General features: G+C 50.1%; 15 non-coding genes across 15 annotated transcripts; all 15 read left to right on the top strand.

The window, feature by feature from the left end:
- The first annotated feature begins 56 nt into the window (after nucleotides 1-56).
- On the top strand, nucleotides 57-128 carry TRNAG-UCC (transfer RNA glycine (anticodon UCC)). The gene has a single exon. It is a non-coding gene; the product is annotated as a tRNA-Gly (tRNA).
- Nucleotides 129-2,551: 2,423 nt separating this feature from the next.
- TRNAG-UCC (transfer RNA glycine (anticodon UCC)) lies at nucleotides 2,552-2,623 on the top strand. The gene has a single exon. It is a non-coding gene; the product is annotated as a tRNA-Gly (tRNA).
- Nucleotides 2,624-3,808: 1,185 nt separating this feature from the next.
- Nucleotides 3,809-3,880, top strand: TRNAG-UCC (transfer RNA glycine (anticodon UCC)). Its single transcript has one exon. It is a non-coding gene; the product is annotated as a tRNA-Gly (tRNA).
- Nucleotides 3,881-5,242: 1,362 nt separating this feature from the next.
- Nucleotides 5,243-5,314, top strand: TRNAG-UCC (transfer RNA glycine (anticodon UCC)). Its single transcript has one exon. It is a non-coding gene; the product is annotated as a tRNA-Gly (tRNA).
- A 1,185-nt stretch (nucleotides 5,315-6,499) lies between these two features.
- On the top strand, nucleotides 6,500-6,571 carry TRNAG-UCC (transfer RNA glycine (anticodon UCC)). Its single transcript has one exon. It is a non-coding gene; the product is annotated as a tRNA-Gly (tRNA).
- Nucleotides 6,572-7,756: 1,185 nt separating this feature from the next.
- TRNAG-UCC (transfer RNA glycine (anticodon UCC)) lies at nucleotides 7,757-7,828 on the top strand. Its single transcript has one exon. It is a non-coding gene; the product is annotated as a tRNA-Gly (tRNA).
- A 1,185-nt stretch (nucleotides 7,829-9,013) lies between these two features.
- Nucleotides 9,014-9,085, top strand: TRNAG-UCC (transfer RNA glycine (anticodon UCC)). The gene has a single exon. It is a non-coding gene; the product is annotated as a tRNA-Gly (tRNA).
- A 1,185-nt stretch (nucleotides 9,086-10,270) lies between these two features.
- On the top strand, nucleotides 10,271-10,342 carry TRNAG-UCC (transfer RNA glycine (anticodon UCC)). Its single transcript has one exon. It is a non-coding gene; the product is annotated as a tRNA-Gly (tRNA).
- A 1,185-nt stretch (nucleotides 10,343-11,527) lies between these two features.
- TRNAG-UCC (transfer RNA glycine (anticodon UCC)) lies at nucleotides 11,528-11,599 on the top strand. Its single transcript has one exon. It is a non-coding gene; the product is annotated as a tRNA-Gly (tRNA).
- Nucleotides 11,600-12,784: 1,185 nt separating this feature from the next.
- Nucleotides 12,785-12,856, top strand: TRNAG-UCC (transfer RNA glycine (anticodon UCC)). Its single transcript has one exon. It is a non-coding gene; the product is annotated as a tRNA-Gly (tRNA).
- Nucleotides 12,857-14,041: 1,185 nt separating this feature from the next.
- Nucleotides 14,042-14,113, top strand: TRNAG-UCC (transfer RNA glycine (anticodon UCC)). Its single transcript has one exon. It is a non-coding gene; the product is annotated as a tRNA-Gly (tRNA).
- Nucleotides 14,114-15,298: 1,185 nt separating this feature from the next.
- Nucleotides 15,299-15,370, top strand: TRNAG-UCC (transfer RNA glycine (anticodon UCC)). Its single transcript has one exon. It is a non-coding gene; the product is annotated as a tRNA-Gly (tRNA).
- A 1,185-nt stretch (nucleotides 15,371-16,555) lies between these two features.
- Nucleotides 16,556-16,627, top strand: TRNAG-UCC (transfer RNA glycine (anticodon UCC)). Its single transcript has one exon. It is a non-coding gene; the product is annotated as a tRNA-Gly (tRNA).
- Nucleotides 16,628-17,812: 1,185 nt separating this feature from the next.
- Nucleotides 17,813-17,884, top strand: TRNAG-UCC (transfer RNA glycine (anticodon UCC)). The gene has a single exon. It is a non-coding gene; the product is annotated as a tRNA-Gly (tRNA).
- Nucleotides 17,885-20,307: 2,423 nt separating this feature from the next.
- TRNAG-UCC (transfer RNA glycine (anticodon UCC)) lies at nucleotides 20,308-20,379 on the top strand. Its single transcript has one exon. It is a non-coding gene; the product is annotated as a tRNA-Gly (tRNA).
- Nucleotides 20,380-21,399: the final 1,020 nt, after the last annotated feature.

Genomic DNA, 21,399 nt, shown 5'->3' on the forward strand with positions numbered 1-21,399 from the left:
CCAATGACTTATTCTTATTTCTAAGGGCCGCTCCATCAGATAGCCCAGACAGGCAGGCGTTGGTGGTATAGTGGTGAGCATAGCTGCCTTCCAAGCAGTTGACCCGGGTTCGATTCCCGGCCAACGCAGATCAAATCTTTAAATTGTTCAAAATGCATTTTTTGGAAATCAGACTCATGCTGAAAGCAAAGCTGACACACTTTTCGTGAAAATCAAAACCCCATCCAGGGAAGGTTCTTGCATCCTAGTTTCTGCAACTGTATATCGGTGAGGGGATTGAAGCGAGCAGGGCTCCTGGCCCCTCCCCGACAAAGCCCTGACGAAGGCCTGACAAAGGCCTATTCGCCTTGCCCTGACGGGCCTTGGTCCCAGCAGGCCACCGAGCACAGCACCTCAGCCTATTAGAGTGAGGTTTCAGGATCTCTCTCATCCTGTAAACCAACATACTGAAGAAGGTGAAACGTGTGGCTGCGCTCCTCACATGCTGAAGCAGCAGCAGCCCTTTCCCTGAAGCAAAGTTCCTTCATTCCTCCCTCCCATAACCCTTAGCAGGGGATTTATGGTAATTGAGTTGAGTTTCCAAACTGGCCCTTCCTTCCTTCCTTCCCATATCTGCCAGCTCGAGAAGGCTTGTTTTGTTGCACCTGGGAAGTAAAGTATCTATTTGCGAGAGAGAGAGACAGAGAGAGAGAGACAGAGAGAGAAGGGGAAGGGGTGTTGGCAGTTAGGGTGTGAGCTAGAGAAATGAGGCCTGTCTGCAAAAGGCCATGGGATGGGAGTGCGTGGTTGCAGGTTGTTTGGCTTTGTAAGGCCTACTGCCCGCTTCACTCGAAAATGGGTCTAGGGTTGTCGGTTTGTAGGCTGTAAAAGCCCAGAAAAGCTTTTGTTCTCCAACCAGCAGAGTGGCGCAGCGGAAGCGTGCTGGGCCCATAACCCAGAGGTCGATGGATCGAAACCATCCTCTGCTAACTTTTTTCAAATTATGTTTTTGTGTCATGGCATTAGGGCACAAAGAGCTGTAAGTGCCTGGATGCAATGTCATTCCTTGAACTTGCTGCCTCGTTCCACTCTTGCGCTAAATAGGAGAGGGTCCCAGCCCAGCCAACAAAATGTACTGTTCAATCAAACCAAACTTAAAACCAAGCTCCTTTTTTAAGGGGTCCCGGGGAAATGTTGGGCTGACCGGCAAGACCTCATGATGCGAACTGCTTCTGCGTCAAACGCAAGCTTTTTTCATTCCCAGCCAATGACTTATTCTTATTTCTAAGGGCCGCTCCATCAGATAGCCCAGACAGGCAGGCGTTGGTGGTATAGTGGTGAGCATAGCTGCCTTCCAAGCAGTTGACCCGGGTTCCCGGCCAACGCAGATCAAATCTTTAAATTGTTCAAAATGCATTTTTTGGAAATCAGACTCATGCTGAAAGCAAAGCTGACACACTTTTCGTGAAAATCAAAACCCCATCCAGGAAAGGTTCTTGCATCCTAGTTTCTGCAACTGTCTATCGGTGAGGGGATTGAAGCGAGCAGGGCTCCTGGCCCCTCCCCGACAAAGCCCTGACGAAGGCCTGACAAAGGCCTATTCGCCTTGCCCTGACGGGCCTTGGTCCCAGCAGGCCACCGAGCACAGCACCTCAGCCTATTAGAGTGAGGTTTCAGGATCTCTCTCATCCTGTAAACCAACATACTGAAGAAGGTGAAACGTGTGGCTGCGCTCCTCACATGCTGAAGCAGCAGCAGCCCTTTCCCTGAAGCAAAGTTCCTTCATTCCTCCCTCCCATAACCCTTAGCAGGGGATTTATGGTAATTGAGTTGAGTTTCCAAACTGGCCCTTCCTTCCTTCCTTCCCATATCTGCCAGCTCGAGAAGGCTTGTTTTGTTGCACCTGGGAAGTAAAGTATCTATTTGCGAGAGAGAGAGAATGAGAGAGAGAGACAGAGAGAGAGAGACAGAGAGAGAAGGGGAAGGGGTGTTGGCAGTTAGGGTGTGAGCTAGAGAAATGAGGCCTGTCTGCAAAAGGCCATGGGATGGGAGTGCGTGGTTGCAGGTTGTTTGGCTTTGTAAGGCCTACTGCCCGCTTCACTCGAAACTGGGTCTAGGGTTGTCGGTTTGTAGGCTGTAAAAGCCCAGAAAAGCTCTTGTTCTCCAACCAGCAGAGTGGCGCAGCGGAAGCGTGCTGGGCCCATAACCCAGAGGTCGATGGATCGAAACCATCCTCTGCTAACTTTTTTCAAATTATGTTTTTGTGTCATGGCATTAGGGCACAAAGAGCTGTAAGTGCCTGGATGCAATGTCATTCCTTGAACTTGCTGCCTCGTTCCACTCTTGCGCTAAATAGGAGAGGGTCCCAGCCCAGCCAACAAAATGTACTGTTCAATCAAACCAAACTTAAAACCAAGCTCCTTTTTTAAGGGGTCCCGGGGAAATGTTGGGCTGACCGGCAAGACCTCATGATGCGAACTGCTTCTGCGTCAAATGCAAGCTTTTTTCATTCCCAGCCAATGACTTATTCTTATTTCTAAGGGCCGCTCCATCAGATAGTCCAGACAGGCAGGCGTTGGTGGTATAGTGGTGAGCATAGCTGCCTTCCAAGCAGTTGACCCGGGTTCGATTCCCGGCCAACGCAGATCAAATCTTTAAATTGTTCAAAATGCATTTTTTGGAAATCAGACTCATGCTGAAAGCAAAGCTGACACACTTTTCGTGAAAATCAAAACCCCATCCAGGAAAGGTTCTTGCATCCTAGTTTCTGCAACTGTCTATCGGTGAGGGGATTGAAGCGAGCAGGGCTCCTGGCCCCTCCCCGACAAAGCCCTGACGAAGGCCTGACAAAGGCCTATTCGCCTTGCCCTGACGGGCCTTGGTCCCAGCAGGCCACCGAGCACAGCACCTCAGCCTATTAGAGTGAGGTTTCAGGATCTCTCTCATCCTGTAAACCAACATACTGAAGAAGGTGAAACGTGTGGCTGCGCTCCTCACATGCTGAAGCAGCAGCAGCCCTTTCCCTGAAGCAAAGTTCCTTCATTCCTCCCTCCCATAACCCTTAGCAGGGGATTTATGGTAATTGAGTTGAGTTTCCAAACTGGCCCTTCCTTCCTTCCTTCCCATATCTGCCAGCTCGAGAAGGCTTGTTTTGTTGCACCTGGGAAGTAAAGTATCTATTTGCGAGAGAGAGAGAATGAGAGAGAGAGACAGAGAGAGAGAGACAGAGAGAGAAGGGGAAGGGGTGTTGGCAGTTAGGGTGTGAGCTAGAGAAATGAGGCCTGTCTGCAAAAGGCCATGGGATGGGAGTGCGTGGTTGCAGGTTGTTTGGCTTTGTAAGGCCTACTGCCCGCTTCACTCGAAACTGGGTCTAGGGTTGTCGGTTTGTAGGCTGTAAAAGCCCAGAAAAGCTCTTGTTCTCCAACCAGCAGAGTGGCGCAGCGGAAGCGTGCTGGGCCCATAACCCAGAGGTCGATGGATCGAAACCATCCTCTGCTAACTTTTTTCAAATTATGTTTTTGTGTCATGGCATTAGGGCACAAAGAGCTGTAAGTGCCTGGATGCAATGTCATTCCTTGAACTTGCTGCCTCGTTCCACTCTTGCGCTAAATAGGAGAGGGTCCCAGCCCAGCCAACAAAATGTACTGTTCAATCAAACCAAACTTAAAACCAAGCTCCTTTTTTAAGGGGTCCCGGGGAAATGTTGGGCTGACCGGCAAGACCTCATGATGCGAACTGCTTCTGCGTCAAACGCAAGCTTTTTTCATTCCCAGCCAATGACTTATTCTTATTTCTAAGGGCCGCTCCATCAGATAGCCCAGACAGGCAGGCGTTGGTGGTATAGTGGTGAGCATAGCTGCCTTCCAAGCAGTTGACCCGGGTTCGATTCCCGGCCAACGCAGATCAAATCTTTAAATTGTTCAAAATGCATTTTTTGGAAATCAGACTCATGCTGAAAGCAAAGCTGACACACTTTTCGTGAAAATCAAAACCCCATCCAGGAAAGGTTCTTGCATCCTAGTTTCTGCAACTGTCTATCGGTGAGGGGATTGAAGCGAGCAGGGCTCCTGGCCCCTCCCCGACAAAGCCCTGACGAAGGCCTGACAAAGGCCTATTCGCCTTGCCCTGACGGGCCTTGGTCCCAGCAGGCTCCTGGCCCCTCCCCGACAAAGCCCTGACGAAGGCCTGACAAAGGCCTATTCGCCTTGCCCTGACGGGCCTTGGTCCCAGCAGGCCACCGAGCACAGCACCTCAGCCTATTAGAGTGAGGTTTCAGGATCTCTCTCATCCTGTAAACCAACATACTGAAGAAGGTGAAACGTGTGGCTGCGCTCCTCACATGCTGAAGCAGCAGCAGCCCTTTCCCTGAAGCAAAGTTCCTTCATTCCTCCCTCCCATAACCCTTAGCAGGGGATTTATGGTAATTGAGTTGAGTTTCCAAACTGGCCCTTCCTTCCCTGAAGCAAAGTTCCTTCATTCCTCCCTCCCATAACCCTTAGCAGGGGATTTATGGTAATTGAGTTGAGTTTCCAAACTGGCCCTTCCTTCCTTCCTTCCCATATCTGCCAGCTCGAGAAGGCTTGTTTTGTTGCACCTGGGAAGTAAAGTATCTATTTGCGAGAGAGAGAGAATGAGAGAGAGAGACAGAGAGAGAGAGACAGAGAGAGAAGGGGAAGGGGTGTTGGCAGTTAGGGTGTGAGCTAGAGAAATGAGGCCTGTCTGCAAAAGGCCATGGGATGGGAGTGCGTGGTTGCAGGTTGTTTGGCTTTGTAAGGCCTACTGCCCGCTTCACTCGAAACTGGGTCTAGGGTTGTCGGTTTGTAGGCTGTAAAAGCCCAGAAAAGCTCTTGTTCTCCAACCAGCAGAGTGGCGCAGCGGAAGCGTGCTGGGCCCATAACCCAGAGGTCGATGGATCGAAACCATCCTCTGCTAACTTTTTTCAAATTATGTTTTTGTGTCATGGCATTAGGGCACAAAGAGCTGTAAGTGCCTGGATGCAATGTCATTCCTTGAACTTGCTGCCTCGTTCCACTCTTGCGCTAAATAGGAGAGGGTCCCAGCCCAGCCAACAAAATGTACTGTTCAATCAAACCAAACTTAAAACCAAGCTCCTTTTTTAAGGGGTCCCGGGGAAATGTTGGGCTGACCGGCAAGACCTCATGATGCGAACTGCTTCTGCGTCAAACGCAAGCTTTTTTCATTCCCAGCCAATGACTTATTCTTATTTCTAAGGGCCGCTCCATCAGATAGCCCACACAGGCAGGCGTTGGTGGTATAGTGGTGAGCATAGCTGCCTTCCAAGCAGTTGACCCGGGTTCGATTCCCGGCCAACGCAGATCAAATCTTTAAATTGTTCAAAATGCATTTTTTGGAAATCAGACTCATGCTGAAAGCAAAGCTGACACACTTTTCGTGAAAATCAAAACCCCATCCAGGAAAGGTTCTTGCATCCTAGTTTCTGCAACTGTCTATCGGTGAGGGGATTGAAGCGAGCAGGGCTCCTGGCCCCTCCCCGACAAAGCCCTGACGAAGGCCTGACAAAGGCCTATTCGCCTTGCCCTGACGGGCCTTGGTCCCAGCAGGCCACCGAGCACAGCACCTCAGCCTATTAGAGTGAGGTTTCAGGATCTCTCTCATCCTGTAAACCAACATACTGAAGAAGGTGAAACGTGTGGCTGCGCTCCTCACATGCTGAAGCAGCAGCAGCCCTTTCCCTGAAGCAAAGTTCCTTCATTCCTCCCTCCCATAACCCTTAGCAGGGGATTTATGGTAATTGAGTTGAGTTTCCAAACTGGCCCTTCCTTCCTTCCTTCCCATATCTGCCAGCTCGAGAAGGCTTGTTTTGTTGCACCTGGGAAGTAAAGTATCTATTTGCGAGAGAGAGAGAATGAGAGAGAGAGACAGAGAGAGAGAGACAGAGAGAGAAGGGGAAGGGGTGTTGGCAGTTAGGGTGTGAGCTAGAGAAATGAGGCCTGTCTGCAAAAGGCCATGGGATGGGAGTGCGTGGTTGCAGGTTGTTTGGCTTTGTAAGGCCTACTGCCCGCTTCACTCGAAACTGGGTCTAGGGTTGTCGGTTTGTAGGCTGTAAAAGCCCAGAAAAGCTCTTGTTCTCCAACCAGCAGAGTGGCGCAGCGGAAGCGTGCTGGGCCCATAACCCAGAGGTCGATGGATCGAAACCATCCTCTGCTAACTTTTTTCAAATTATGTTTTTGTGTCATGGCATTAGGGCACAAAGAGCTGTAAGTGCCTGGATGCAATGTCATTCCTTGAACTTGCTGCCTCGTTCCACTCTTGCGCTAAATAGGAGAGGGTCCCAGCCCAGCCAACAAAATGTACTGTTCAATCAAACCAAACTTAAAACCAAGCTCCTTTTTTAAGGGGTCCCGGGGAAATGTTGGGCTGACCGGCAAGACCTCATGATGCGAACTGCTTCTGCGTCAAACGCAAGCTTTTTTCATTCCCAGCCAATGACTTATTCTTATTTCTAAGGGCCGCTCCATCAGATAGCCCAGACAGGCAGGCGTTGGTGGTATAGTGGTGAGCATAGCTGCCTTCCAAGCAGTTGACCCGGGTTCGATTCCCGGCCAACGCAGATCAAATCTTTAAATTGTTCAAAATGCATTTTTTGGAAATCAGACTCATGCTGAAAGCAAAGCTGACACACTTTTCGTGAAAATCAAAACCCCATCCAGGAAAGGTTCTTGCATCCTAGTTTCTGCAACTGTCTATCGGTGAGGGGATTGAAGCGAGCAGGGCTCCTGGCCCCTCCCCGACAAAGCCCTGACGAAGGCCTGACAAAGGCCTATTCGCCTTGCCCTGACGGGCCTTGGTCCCAGCAGGCCACCGAGCACAGCACCTCAGCCTATTAGAGTGAGGTTTCAGGATCTCTCTCATCCTGTAAACCAACATACTGAAGAAGGTGAAACGTGTGGCTGCGCTCCTCACATGCTGAAGCAGCAGCAGCCCTTTCCCTGAAGCAAAGTTCCTTCATTCCTCCCTCCCATAACCCTTAGCAGGGGATTTATGGTAATTGAGTTGAGTTTCCAAACTGGCCCTTCCTTCCTTCCTTCCCATATCTGCCAGCTCGAGAAGGCTTGTTTTGTTGCACCTGGGAAGTAAAGTATCTATTTGCGAGAGAGAGAGAATGAGAGAGAGAGACAGAGAGAGAGAGACAGAGAGAGAAGGGGAAGGGGTGTTGGCAGTTAGGGTGTGAGCTAGAGAAATGAGGCCTGTCTGCAAAAGGCCATGGGATGGGAGTGCGTGGTTGCAGGTTGTTTGGCTTTGTAAGGCCTACTGCCCGCTTCACTCGAAACTGGGTCTAGGGTTGTCGGTTTGTAGGCTGTAAAAGCCCATAAAAGCTCTTGTTCTCCAACCAGCAGAGTGGCGCAGCGGAAGCGTGCTGGGCCCATAACCCAGAGGTCGATGGATCGAAACCATCCTCTGCTAACTTTTTTCAAATTATGTTTTTGTGTCATGGCATTAGGGCACAAAGAGCTGTAAGTGCCTGGATGCAATGTCATTCCTTGAACTTGCTGCCTCGTTCCACTCTTACGCTAAATAGGAGAGGGTCCCAGCCCAGCCAACAAAATGTACTGTTCAATCAAACCAAACTTAAAACCAAGCTCCTTTTTTAAGGGGTCCCGGGGAAATGTTGGGCTGACCGGCAAGACCTCATGATGCGAACTGCTTCTGCGTCAAACGCAAGCTTTTTTCATTCCCAGCCAATGACTTATTCTTATTTCTAAGGGCCGCTCCATCAGATAGCCCAGACAGGCAGGCGTTGGTGGTATAGTGGTGAGCATAGCTGCCTTCCAAGCAGTTGACCCGGGTTCGATTCCCGGCCAACGCAGATCAAATCTTTAAATTGTTCAAAATGCATTTTTTGGAAATCAGACTCATGCTGAAAGCAAAGCTGACACACTTTTCGTGAAAATCAAAACCCCATCCAGGAAAGGTTCTTGCATCCTAGTTTCTGCAACTGTCTATCGGTGAGGGGATTGAAGCGAGCAGGGCTCCTGGCCCCTCCCCGACAAAGCCCTGACGAAGGCCTGACAAAGGCCTATTCGCCTTGCCCTGACGGGCCTTGGTCCCAGCAGGCCACCGAGCACAGCACCTCAGCCTATTAGAGTGAGGTTTCAGGATCTCTCTCATCCTGTAAACCAACATACTGAAGAAGGTGAAACGTGTGGCTGCGCTCCATACATGCTGAAGCAGCAGCAGCCCTTTCCCTGAAGCAAAGTTCCTTCATTCCTCCCTCCCATAACCCTTAGCAGGGGATTTATGGTAATTGAGTTGAGTTTCCAAACTGGCCCTTCCTTCCTTCCTTCCCATATCTGCCAGCTCGAGAAGGCTTGTTTTGTTGCACCTGGGAAGTAAAGTATCTATTTGCGAGAGAGAGAGAATGAGAGAGAGAGACAGAGAGAGAGAGACAGAGAGAGAAGGGGAAGGGGTGTTGGCAGTTAGGGTGTGAGCTAGAGAAATGAGGCCTGTCTGCAAAAGGCCATGGGATGGGAGTGCGTGGTTGCAGGTTGTTTGGCTTTGTAAGGCCTACTGCCCGCTTCACTCGAAACTGGGTCTAGGGTTGTCGGTTTGTAGGCTGTAAAAGCCCAGAAAAGCTCTTGTTCTCCAACCAGCAGAGTGGCGCAGCGGAAGCGTGCTGGGCCCATAACCCAGAGGTCGATGGATCGAAACCATCCTCTGCTAACTTTTTTCAAATTATGTTTTTGTGTCATGGCATTAGGGCACAAAGAGCTGTAAGTGCCTGGATGCAATGTCATTCCTTGAACTTGCTGCCTCGTTCCACTCTTACGCTAAATAGGAGAGGGTCCCAGCCCAGCCAACAAAATGTACTGTTCAATCAAACCAAACTTAAAACCAAGCTCCTTTTTTAAGGGGTCCCGGGGAAATGTTGGGCTGACCGGCAAGACCTCATGATGCGAACTGCTTCTGCGTCAAACGCAAGCTTTTTTCATTCCCAGCCAATGACTTATTCTTATTTCTAAGGGCCGCTCCATCAGATAGCCCAGACAGGCAGGCGTTGGTGGTATAGTGGTGAGCATAGCTGCCTTCCAAGCAGTTGACCCGGGTTCGATTCCCGGCCAACGCAGATCAAATCTTTAAATTGTTCAAAATGCATTTTTTGGAAATCAGACTCATGCTGAAAGCAAAGCTGACACACTTTTCGTGAAAATCAAAACCCCATCCAGGAAAGGTTCTTGCATCCTAGTTTCTGCAACTGTCTATCGGTGAGGGGATTGAAGCGAGCAGGGCTCCTGGCCCCTCCCCGACAAAGCCCTGACGAAGGCCTGACAAAGGCCTATTCGCCTTGCCCTGACGGGCCTTGGTCCCAGCAGGCCACCGAGCACAGCACCTCAGCCTATTAGAGTGAGGTTTCAGGATCTCTCTCATCCTGTAAACCAACATACTGAAGAAGGTGAAACGTGTGGCTGCGCTCCTCACATGCTGAAGCAGCAGCAGCCCTTTCCCTGAAGCAAAGTTCCTTCATTCCTCCCTCCCATAACCCTTAGCAGGGGATTTATGGTAATTGAGTTGAGTTTCCAAACTGGCCCTTCCTTCCTTCCTTCCCATATCTGCCAGCTCGAGAAGGCTTGTTTTGTTGCACCTGGGAAGTAAAGTATCTATTTGCGAGAGAGAGAGAATGAGAGAGAGAGACAGAGAGAGAGAGACAGAGAGAGAAGGGGAAGGGGTGTTGGCAGTTAGGGTGTGAGCTAGAGAAATGAGGCCTGTCTGCAAAAGGCCATGGGATGGGAGTGCGTGGTTGCAGGTTGTTTGGCTTTGTAAGGCCTACTGCCCGCTTCACTCGAAACTGGGTCTAGGGTTGTCGGTTTGTAGGCTGTAAAAGCCCAGAAAAGCTCTTGTTCTCCAACCAGCAGAGTGGCGCAGCGGAAGCGTGCTGGGCCCATAACCCAGAGGTCGATGGATCGAAACCATCCTCTGCTAACTTTTTTCAAATTATGTTTTTGTGTCATGGCATTAGGGCACAAAGAGCTGTAAGTGCCTGGATGCAATGTCATTCCTTGAACTTGCTGCCTCGTTCCACTCTTGCGCTAAATAGGAGAGGGTCCCAGCCCAGCCAACAAAATGTACTGTTCAATCAAACCAAACTTAAAACCAAGCTCCTTTTTTAAGGGGTCCCGGGGAAATGTTGGGCTGACCGGCAAGACCTCATGATGCGAACTGCTTCTGCGTCAAACGCAAGCTTTTTTCATTCCCAGCCAATGACTTATTCTCATTTCTAAGGGCCGCTCCATCAGATAGCCCAGACAGGCAGGCGTTGGTGGTATAGTGGTGAGCATAGCTGCCTTCCAAGCAGTTGACCCGGGTTCGATTCCCGGCCAACGCAGATCAAATCTTTAAATTGTTCAAAATGCATTTTTTGGAAATCAGACTCATGCTGAAAGCAAAGCTGACACACTTTTCGTGAAAATCAAAACCCCATCCAGGAAAGGTTCTTGCATCCTAGTTTCTGCAACTGTCTATCGGTGAGGGGATTGAAGCGAGCAGGGCTCCTGGCCCCTCCCCGACAAAGCCCTGACGAAGGCCTGACAAAGGCCTATTCGCCTTGCCCTGACGGGCCTTGGTCCCAGCAGGCCACCGAGCACAGCACCTCAGCCTATTAGAGTGAGGTTTCAGGATCTCTCTCATCCTGTAAACCAACATACTGAAGAAGGTGAAACGTGTGGCTGCGCTCCTCACATGCTGAAGCAGCAGCAGCCCTTTCCCTGAAGCAAAGTTCCTTCATTCCTCCCTCCCATAACCCTTAGCAGGGGATTTATGGTAATTGAGTTGAGTTTCCAAACTGGCCCTTCCTTCCTTCCTTCCCATATCTGCCAGCTCGAGAAGGCTTGTTTTGTTGCACCTGGGAAGTAAAGTATCTATTTGCGAGAGAGAGAGAATGAGAGAGAGAGACAGAGAGAGAGAGACAGAGAGAGAAGGGGAAGGGGTGTTGGCAGTTAGGGTGTGAGCTAGAGAAATGAGGCCTGTCTGCAAAAGGCCATGGGATGGGAGTGCGTGGTTGCAGGTTGTTTGGCTTTGTAAGGCCTACTGCCCGCTTCACTCGAAACTGGGTCTAGGGTTGTCGGTTTGTAGGCTGTAAAAGCCCATAAAAGCTCTTGTTCTCCAACCAGCAGAGTGGCGCAGCGGAAGCGTGCTGGGCCCATAACCCAGAGGTCGATGGATCGAAACCATCCTCTGCTAACTTTTTTCAAATTATGTTTTTGTGTCATGGCATTAGGGCACAAAGAGCTGTAAGTGCCTGGATGCAATGTCATTCCTTGAACTTGCTGCCTCGTTCCACTCTTGCGCTAAATAGGAGAGGGTCCCAGCCCAGCCAACAAAATGTACTGTTCAATCAAACCAAACTTAAAACCAAGCTCCTTTTTTAAGGGGTCCCGGGGAAATGTTGGGCTGACCGGCAAGACCTCATGATGCGAACTGCTTCTGCGTCAAACGCAAGCTTTTTTCATTCCCAGCCAATGACTTATTCTTATTTCTAAGGGCCGCTCCATCAGATAGCCCAGACAGGCAGGCGTTGGTGGTATAGTGGTGAGCATAGCTGCCTTCCAAGCAGTTGACCCGGGTTCGATTCCCGGCCAACGCAGATCAAATCTTTAAATTGTTCAAAATGCATTTTTTGGAAATCAGACTCATGCTGAAAGCAAAGCTGACACACTTTTCGTGAAAATCAAAACCCCATCCAGGAAAGGTTCTTGCATCCTAGTTTCTGCAACTGTCTATCGGTGAGGGGATTGAAGCGAGCAGGGCTCCTGGCCCCTCCCCGACAAAGCCCTGACGAAGGCCTGACAAAGGCCTATTCGCCTTGCCCTGACGGGCCTTGGTCCCAGCAGGCCACCGAGCACAGCACCTCAGCCTATTAGAGTGAGGTTTCAGGATCTCTCTCATCCTGTAAACCAACATACTGAAGAAGGTGAAACGTGTGGCTGCGCTCCTCACATGCTGAAGCAGCAGCAGCCCTTTCCCTGAAGCAAAGTTCCTTCATTCCTCCCTCCCATAACCCTTAGCAGGGGATTTATGGTAATTGAGTTGAGTTTCCAAACTGGCCCTTCCTTCCTTCCTTCCCATATCTGCCAGCTCGAGAAGGCTTGTTTTGTTGCACCTGGGAAGTAAAGTATCTATTTGCGAGAGAGAGAGAATGAGAGAGAGAGACAGAGAGAGAGAGACAGAGAGAGAAGGGGAAGGGGTGTTGGCAGTTAGGGTGTGAGCTAGAGAAATGAGGCCTGTCTGCAAAAGGCCATGTGATGGGAGTGCGTGGTTGCAGGTTGTTTGGCTTTGTAAGGCCTACTGCCCGCTTCACTCGAAACTGGGTCTAGGGTTGTCGGTTTGTAGGCTGTAAAAGCCCAGAAAAGCTCTTGTTCTCCAACCAGCAGAGTGGCGCAGCGGAAGCGTGCTGGGCCCATAACCCAGAGGTCGATGGATCGAAACCATCCTCTGCTAACTTTTTTCAAATTATGTTTTTGTGTCATGGCATTAGGGCACAAAGAGCTGTAAGTGCCTGGATGCAATGTCATTCCTTGAACTTGCTGCCTCGTTCCACTCTTGCGCTAAATAGGAGAGGGTCCCAGCCCAGCCAACAAAATGTACTGTTCAATCAAACCAAACTTAAAACCAAGCTCCTTTTTTAAGGGGTCCCGGGGAAATGTTGGGCTGACCGGCAAGACCTCATGATGCGAACTGCTTCTGCGTCAAACGCAAGCTTTTTTCATTCCCAGCCAATGACTTATTCTTATTTCTAAGGGCCGCTCCATCAGATAGCCCAGACAGGCAGGCGTTGGTGGTATAGTGGTGAGCATAGCTGCCTTCCAAGCAGTTGACCCGGGTTCGATTCCCGGCCAACGCAGATCAAATCTTTAAATTGTTCAAAATGCATTTTTTGGAAATCAGACTCATGCTGAAAGCAAAGCTGACACACTTTTCGTGAAAATCAAAACCCCATCCAGGAAAGGTTCTTGCATCCTAGTTTCTGCAACTGTCTATCGGTGAGGGGATTGAAGCGAGCAGGGCTCCTGGCCCCTCCCCGACAAAGCCCTGACGAAGGCCTGACAAAGGCCTATTCGCCTTGCCCTGACGGGCCTTGGTCCCAGCAGGCCACCGAGCACAGCACCTCAGCCTATTAGAGTGAGGTTTCAGGATCTCTCTCATCCTGTAAACCAACATACTGAAGAAGGTGAAACGTGTGGCTGCGCTCCTCACATGCTGAAGCAGCAGCAGCCCTTTCCCTGAAGCAAAGTTCCTTCATTCCTCCCTCCCATAACCCTTAGCAGGGGATTTATGGTAATTGAGTTGAGTTTCCAAACTGGCCCTTCCTTCCTTCCTTCCCATATCTGCCAGCTCGAGAAGGCTTGTTTTGTTGCACCTGGGAAGTAAAGTATCTATTTGCGAGAGAGAGAGAATGAGAGAGAGAGACAGAGAGAGAGAGACAGAGAGAGAAGGGGAAGGGGTGTTGGCAGTTAGGGTGTGAGCTAGAGAAATGAGGCCTGTCTGCAAAAGGCCATGGGATGGGAGTGCGTGGTTGCAGGTTGTTTGGCTTTGTAAGGCCTACTGCCCGCTTCACTCGAAACTGGGTCTAGGGTTGTCGGTTTGTAGGCTGTAAAAGCCCATAAAAGCTCTTGTTCTCCAACCAGCAGAGTGGCGCAGCGGAAGCGTGCTGGGCCCATAACCCAGAGGTCGATGGATCGAAACCATCCTCTGCTAACTTTTTTCAAATTATGTTTTTGTGTCATGGCATTAGGGCACAAAGAGCTGTAAGTGCCTGGATGCAATGTCATTCCTTGAACTTGCTGCCTCGTTCCACTCTTACGCTAAATAGGAGAGGGTCCCAGCCCAGCCAACAAAATGTACTGTTCAATCAAACCAAACTTAAAACCAAGCTCCTTTTTTAAGGGGTCCCGGGGAAATGTTGGGCTGACCGGCAAGACCTCATGATGCGAACTGCTTCTGCGTCAAACGCAAGCTTTTTTCATTCCCAGCCAATGACTTATTCTTATTTCTAAGGGCCGCTCCATCAGATAGCCCAGACAGGCAGGCGTTGGTGGTATAGTGGTGAGCATAGCTGCCTTCCAAGCAGTTGACCCGGGTTCGATTCCCGGCCAACGCAGATCAAATCTTTAAATTGTTCAAAATGCATTTTTTGGAAATCAGACTCATGCTGAAAGCAAAGCTGACACACTTTTCGTGAAAATCAAAACCCCATCCAGGAAAGGTTCTTGCATCCTAGTTTCTGCAACTGTCTATCGGTGAGGGGATTGAAGCGAGCAGGGCTCCTGGCCCCTCCCCGACAAAGCCCTGACGAAGGCCTGACAAAGGCCTATTCGCCTTGCCCTGACGGGCCTTGGTCCCAGCAGGCCACCGAGCACAGCACCTCAGCCTATTAGAGTGAGGTTTCAGGATCTCTCTCATCCTGTAAACCAACATACTGAAGAAGGTGAAACGTGTGGCTGCGCTCCTCACATGCTGAAGCAGCAGCAGCCCTTTCCCTGAAGCAAAGTTCCTTCATTCCTCCCTCCCATAACCCTTAGCAGGGGATTTATGGTAATTGAGTTGAGTTTCCAAACTGGCCCTTCCTTCCTTCCTTCCCATATCTGCCAGCTCGAGAAGGCTTGTTTTGTTGCACCTGGGAAGTAAAGTATCTATTTGCGAGAGAGAGAGAATGAGAGAGAGAGACAGAGAGAGAGAGACAGAGAGAGAAGGGGAAGGGGTGTTGGCAGTTAGGGTGTGAGCTAGAGAAATGAGGCCTGTCTGCAAAAGGCCATGGGATGGGAGTGCGTGGTTGCAGGTTGTTTGGCTTTGTAAGGCCTACTGCCCGCTTCACTCGAAACTGGGTCTAGGGTTGTCGGTTTGTAGGCTGTAAAAGCCCAGAAAAGCTCTTGTTCTCCAACCAGCAGAGTGGCGCAGCGGAAGCGTGCTGGGCCCATAACCCAGAGGTCGATGGATCGAAACCATCCTCTGCTAACTTTTTTCAAATTATGTTTTTGTGTCATGGCATTAGGGCACAAAGAGCTGTAAGTGCCTGGATGCAATGTCATTCCTTGAACTTGCTGCCTCGTTCCACTCTTACGCTAAATAGGAGAGGGTCCCAGCCCAGCCAACAAAATGTACTGTTCAATCAAACCAAACTTAAAACCAAGCTCCTTTTTTAAGGGGTCCCGGGGAAATGTTGGGCTGACCGGCAAGACCTCATGATGCGAACTGCTTCTGCGTCAAACGCAAGCTTTTTTCATTCCCAGCCAATGACTTATTCTTATTTCTAAGGGCCGCTCCATCAGATAGCCCAGACAGGCAGGCGTTGGTGGTATAGTGGTGAGCATAGCTGCCTTCCAAGCAGTTGACCCGGGTTCGATTCCCGGCCAACGCAGATCAAATCTTTAAATTGTTCAAAATGCATTTTTTGGAAATCAGACTCATGCTGAAAGCAAAGCTGACACACTTTTCGTGAAAATCAAAACCCCATCCAGGAAAGGTTCTTGCATCCTAGTTTCTGCAACTGTCTATCGGTGAGGGGATTGAAGCGAGCAGGGCTCCTGGCCCCTCCCCGACAAAGCCCTGACGAAGGCCTGACAAAGGCCTATTCGCCTTGCCCTGACGGGCCTTGGTCCCAGCAGGCCACCGAGCACAGCACCTCAGCCTATTAGAGTGAGGTTTCAGGATCTCTCTCATCCTGTAAACCAACATACTGAAGAAGGTGAAACGTGTGGCTGCGCTCCTCACATGCTGAAGCAGCAGCAGCCCTTTCCCTGAAGCAAAGTTCCTTCATTCCTCCCTCCCATAACCCTTAGCAGGGGATTTATGGTAATTGAGTTGAGTTTCCAAACTGGCCCTTCCTTCCTTCCTTCCCATATCTGCCAGCTCGAGAAGGCTTGTTTTGTTGCACCTGGGAAGTAAAGTATCTATTTGCGAGAGAGAGAGAATGAGAGAGAGAGACAGAGAGAGAGAGACAGAGAGAGAAGGGGAAGGGGTGTTGGCAGTTAGGGTGTGAGCTAGAGAAATGAGGCCTGTCTGCAAAAGGCCATGGGATGGGAGTGCGTGGTTGCAGGTTGTTTGGCTTTGTAAGGCCTACTGCCCGCTTCACTCGAAACTGGGTCTAGGGTTGTCGGTTTGTAGGCTGTAAAAGCCCAGAAAAGCTCTTGTTCTCCAACCAGCAGAGTGGCGCAGCGGAAGCGTGCTGGGCCCATAACCCAGAGGTCGATGGATCGAAACCATCCTCTGCTAACTTTTTTCAAATTATGTTTTTGTGTCATGGCATTAGGGCACAAAGAGCTGTAAGTGCCTGGATGCAATGTCATTCCTTGAACTTGCTGCCTCGTTCCACTCTTGCGCTAAATAGGAGAGGGTCCCAGCCCAGCCAACAAAATGTACTGTTCAATCAAACCAAACTTAAAACCAAGCTCCTTTTTTAAGGGGTCCCGGGGAAATGTTGGGCTGACCGGCAAGACCTCATGATGCGAACTGCTTCTGCGTCAAACGCAAGCTTTTTTCATTCCCAGCCAATGACTTATTCTCATTTCTAAGGGCCGCTCCATCAGATAGCCCAGACAGGCAGGCGTTGGTGGTATAGTGGTGAGCATAGCTGCCTTCCAAGCAGTTGACCCGGGTTCGATTCCCGGCCAACGCAGATCAAATCTTTAAATTGTTCAAAATGCATTTTTTGGAAATCAGACTCATGCTGAAAGCAAAGCTGACACACTTTTCGTGAAAATCAAAACCCCATCCAGGAAAGGTTCTTGCATCCTAGTTTCTGCAACTGTCTATCGGTGAGGGGATTGAAGCGAGCAGGGCTCCTGGCCCCTCCCCGACAAAGCCCTGACGAAGGCCTGACAAAGGCCTATTCGCCTTGCCCTGACGGGCCTTGGTCCCAGCAGGCCACCGAGCACAGCACCTCAGCCTATTAGAGTGAGGTTTCAGGATCTCTCTCATCCTGTAAACCAACATACTGAAGAAGGTGAAACGTGTGGCTGCGCTCCTCACATGCTGAAGCAGCAGCAGCCCTTTCCCTGAAGCAAAGTTCCTTCATTCCTCCCTCCCATAACCCTTAGCAGGGGATTTATGGTAATTGAGTTGAGTTTCCAAACTGGCCCTTCCTTCCTTCCTTCCCATATCTGCCAGCTCGAGAAGGCTTGTTTTGTTGCACCTGGGAAGTAAAGTATCTATTTGCGAGAGAGAGAGAATGAGAGAGAGAGACAGAGAGAGAGAGACAGAGAGAGAAGGGGAAGGGGTGTTGGCAGTTAGGGTGTGAGCTAGAGAAATGAGGCCTGTCTGCAAAAGGCCATGGGATGGGAGTGCGTGGTTGCAGGTTGTTTGGCTTTGTAAGGCCTACTGCCCGCTTCACTCGAAACTGGGTCTAGGGTTGTCGGTTTGTAGGCTGTAAAAGCCCATAAAAGCTCTTGTTCTCCAACCAGCAGAGTGGCGCAGCGGAAGCGTGCTGGGCCCATAACCCAGAGGTCGATGGATCGAAACCATCCTCTGCTAACTTTTTTCAAATTATGTTTTTGTGTCATGGCATTAGGGCACAAAGAGCTGTAAGTGCCTGGATGCAATGTCATTCCTTGAACTTGCTGCCTCGTTCCACTCTTGCGCTAAATAGGAGAGGGTCCCAGCCCAGCCAACAAAATGTACTGTTCAATCAAACCAAACTTAAAACCAAGCTCCTTTTTTAAGGGGTCCCGGGGAAATGTTGGGCTGACCGGCAAGACCTCATGATGCGAACTGCTTCTGCGTCAAACGCAAGCTTTTTTCATTCCCAGCCAATGACTTATTCTTATTTCTAAGGGCCGCTCCATCAGATAGCCCAGACAGGCAGGCGTTGGTGGTATAGTGGTGAGCATAGCTGCCTTCCAAGCAGTTGACCCGGGTTCGATTCCCGGCCAACGCAGATCAAATCTTTAAATTGTTCAAAATGCATTTTTTGGAAATCAGACTCATGCTGAAAGCAAAGCTGACACACTTTTCGTGAAAATCAAAACCCCATCCAGGGAAGGTTCTTGCATCCTAGTTTCTGCAACTGTATATCGGTGAGGGGATTGAAGCGAGCAGGGCTCCTGGCCCCTCCCCGACAAAGCCCTGACGAAGGCCTGACAAAGGCCTATTCGCCTTGCCCTGACGGGCCTTGGTCCCAGCAGGCCACCGAGCACAGCACCTCAGCCTATTAGAGTGAGGTTTCAGGATCTCTCTCATCCTGTAAACCAACATACTGAAGAAGGTGAAACGTGTGGCTGCGCTCCTCACATGCTGAAGCAGCAGCAGCCCTTTCCCTGAAGCAAAGTTCCTTCATTCCTCCCTCCCATAACCCTTAGCAGGGGATTTATGGTAATTGAGTTGAGTTTCCAAACTGGCCCTTCCTTCCTTCCTTCCCATATCTGCCAGCTCGAGAAGGCTTGTTTTGTTGCACCTGGGAAGTAAAGTATCTATTTGCGAGAGAGAGAGACAGAGAGAGAGAGACAGAGAGAGAAGGGGAAGGGGTGTTGGCAGTTAGGGTGTGAGCTAGAGAAATGAGGCCTGTCTGCAAAAGGCCATGGGATGGGAGTGCGTGGTTGCAGGTTGTTTGGCTTTGTAAGGCCTACTGCCCGCTTCACTCGAAAATGGGTCTAGGGTTGTCGGTTTGTAGGCTGTAAAAGCCCAGAAAAGCTTTTGTTCTCCAACCAGCAGAGTGGCGCAGCGGAAGCGTGCTGGGCCCATAACCCAGAGGTCGATGGATCGAAACCATCCTCTGCTAACTTTTTTCAAATTATGTTTTTGTGTCATGGCATTAGGGCACAAAGAGCTGTAAGTGCCTGGATGCAATGTCATTCCTTGAACTTGCTGCCTCGTTCCACTCTTGCGCTAAATAGGAGAGGGTCCCAGCCCAGCCAACAAAATGTACTGTTCAATCAAACCAAACTTAAAACCAAGCTCCTTTTTTAAGGGGTCCCGGGGAAATGTTGGGCTGACCGGCAAGACCTCATGATGCGAACTGCTTCTGCGTCAAACGCAAGCTTTTTTCATTCCCAGCCAATGACTTATTCTTATTTCTAAGGGCCGCTCCATCAGATAGCCCAGACAGGCAGGCGTTGGTGGTATAGTGGTGAGCATAGCTGCCTTCCAAGCAGTTGACCCGGGTTCCCGGCCAACGCAGATCAAATCTTTAAATTGTTCAAAATGCATTTTTTGGAAATCAGACTCATGCTGAAAGCAAAGCTGACACACTTTTCGTGAAAATCAAAACCCCATCCAGGAAAGGTTCTTGCATCCTAGTTTCTGCAACTGTCTATCGGTGAGGGGATTGAAGCGAGCAGGGCTCCTGGCCCCTCCCCGACAAAGCCCTGACGAAGGCCTGACAAAGGCCTATTCGCCTTGCCCTGACGGGCCTTGGTCCCAGCAGGCCACCGAGCACAGCACCTCAGCCTATTAGAGTGAGGTTTCAGGATCTCTCTCATCCTGTAAACCAACATACTGAAGAAGGTGAAACGTGTGGCTGCGCTCCTCACATGCTGAAGCAGCAGCAGCCCTTTCCCTGAAGCAAAGTTCCTTCATTCCTCCCTCCCATAACCCTTAGCAGGGGATTTATGGTAATTGAGTTGAGTTTCCAAACTGGCCCTTCCTTCCTTCCTTCCCATATCTGCCAGCTCGAGAAGGCTTGTTTTGTTGCACCTGGGAAGTAAAGTATCTATTTGCGAGAGAGAGAGAATGAGAGAGAGAGACAGAGAGAGAGAGACAGAGAGAGAAGGGGAAGGGGTGTTGGCAGTTAGGGTGTGAGCTAGAGAAATGAGGCCTGTCTGCAAAAGGCCATGGGATGGGAGTGCGTGGTTGCAGGTTGTTTGGCTTTGTAAGGCCTACTGCCCGCTTCACTCGAAACTGGGTCTAGGGTTGTCGGTTTGTAGGCTGTAAAAGCCCAGAAAAGCTCTTGTTCTCCAACCAGCAGAGTGGCGCAGCGGAAGCGTGCTGGGCCCATAACCCAGAGGTCGATGGATCGAAACCATCCTCTGCTAACTTTTTTCAAATTATGTTTTTGTGTCATGGCATTAGGGCACAAAGAGCTGTAAGTGCCTGGATGCAATGTCATTCCTTGAACTTGCTGCCTCGTTCCACTCTTGCGCTAAATAGGAGAGGGTCCCAGCCCAGCCAACAAAATGTACTGTTCAATCAAACCAAACTTAAAACCAAGCTCCTTTTTTAAGGGGTCCCGGGGAAATGTTGGGCTGACCGGCAAGACCTCATGATGCGAACTGCTTCTGCGTCAAATGCAAGCTTTTTTCATTCCCAGCCAATGACTTATTCTTATTTCTAAGGGCCGCTCCATCAGATAGTCCAGACAGGCAGGCGTTGGTGGTATAGTGGTGAGCATAGCTGCCTTCCAAGCAGTTGACCCGGGTTCGATTCCCGGCCAACGCAGATCAAATCTTTAAATTGTTCAAAATGCATTTTTTGGAAATCAGACTCATGCTGAAAGCAAAGCTGACACACTTTTCGTGAAAATCAAAACCCCATCCAGGAAAGGTTCTTGCATCCTAGTTTCTGCAACTGTCTATCGGTGAGGGGATTGAAGCGAGCAGGGCTCCTGGCCCCTCCCCGACAAAGCCCTGACGAAGGCCTGACAAAGGCCTATTCGCCTTGCCCTGACGGGCCTTGGTCCCAGCAGGCCACCGAGCACAGCACCTCAGCCTATTAGAGTGAGGTTTCAGGATCTCTCTCATCCTGTAAACCAACATACTGAAGAAGGTGAAACGTGTGGCTGCGCTCCTCACATGCTGAAGCAGCAGCAGCCCTTTCCCTGAAGCAAAGTTCCTTCATTCCTCCCTCCCATAACCCTTAGCAGGGGATTTATGGTAATTGAGTTGAGTTTCCAAACTGGCCCTTCCTTCCTTCCTTCCCATATCTGCCAGCTCGAGAAGGCTTGTTTTGTTGCACCTGGGAAGTAAAGTATCTATTTGCGAGAGAGAGAGAATGAGAGAGAGAGACAGAGAGAGAGAGACAGAGAGAGAAGGGGAAGGGGTGTTGGCAGTTAGGGTGTGAGCTAGAGAAATGAGGCCTGTCTGCAAAAGGCCATGGGATGGGAGTGCGTGGTTGCAGGTTGTTTGGCTTTGTAAGGCCTACTGCCCGCTTCACTCGAAACTGGGTCTAGGGTTGTCGGTTTGTAGGCTGTAAAAGCCCAGAAAAGCTCTTGTTCTCCAACCAGCAGAGTGGCGCAGCGGAAGCGTGCTGGGCCCATAACCCAGAGGTCGATGGATCGAAACCATCCTCTGCTAACTTTTTTCAAATTATGTTTTTGTGTCATGGCATTAGGGCACAAAGAGCTGTAAGTGCCTGGATGCAATGTCATTCCTTGAACTTGCTGCCTCGTTCCACTCTTGCGCTAAATAGGAGAGGGTCCCAGCCCAGCCAACAAAATGTACTGTTCAATCAAACCAAACT

The sequence above is a fragment of the Ambystoma mexicanum genome, chromosome 6q (genome assembly GCF_040938575.1).
Source record: "Ambystoma mexicanum isolate Mex_15411 chromosome 6q, UKY_AmexF1_1, whole genome shotgun sequence".
Classification (NCBI taxonomy): Eukaryota; Metazoa; Chordata; class Amphibia; order Caudata; family Ambystomatidae; genus Ambystoma; species Ambystoma mexicanum.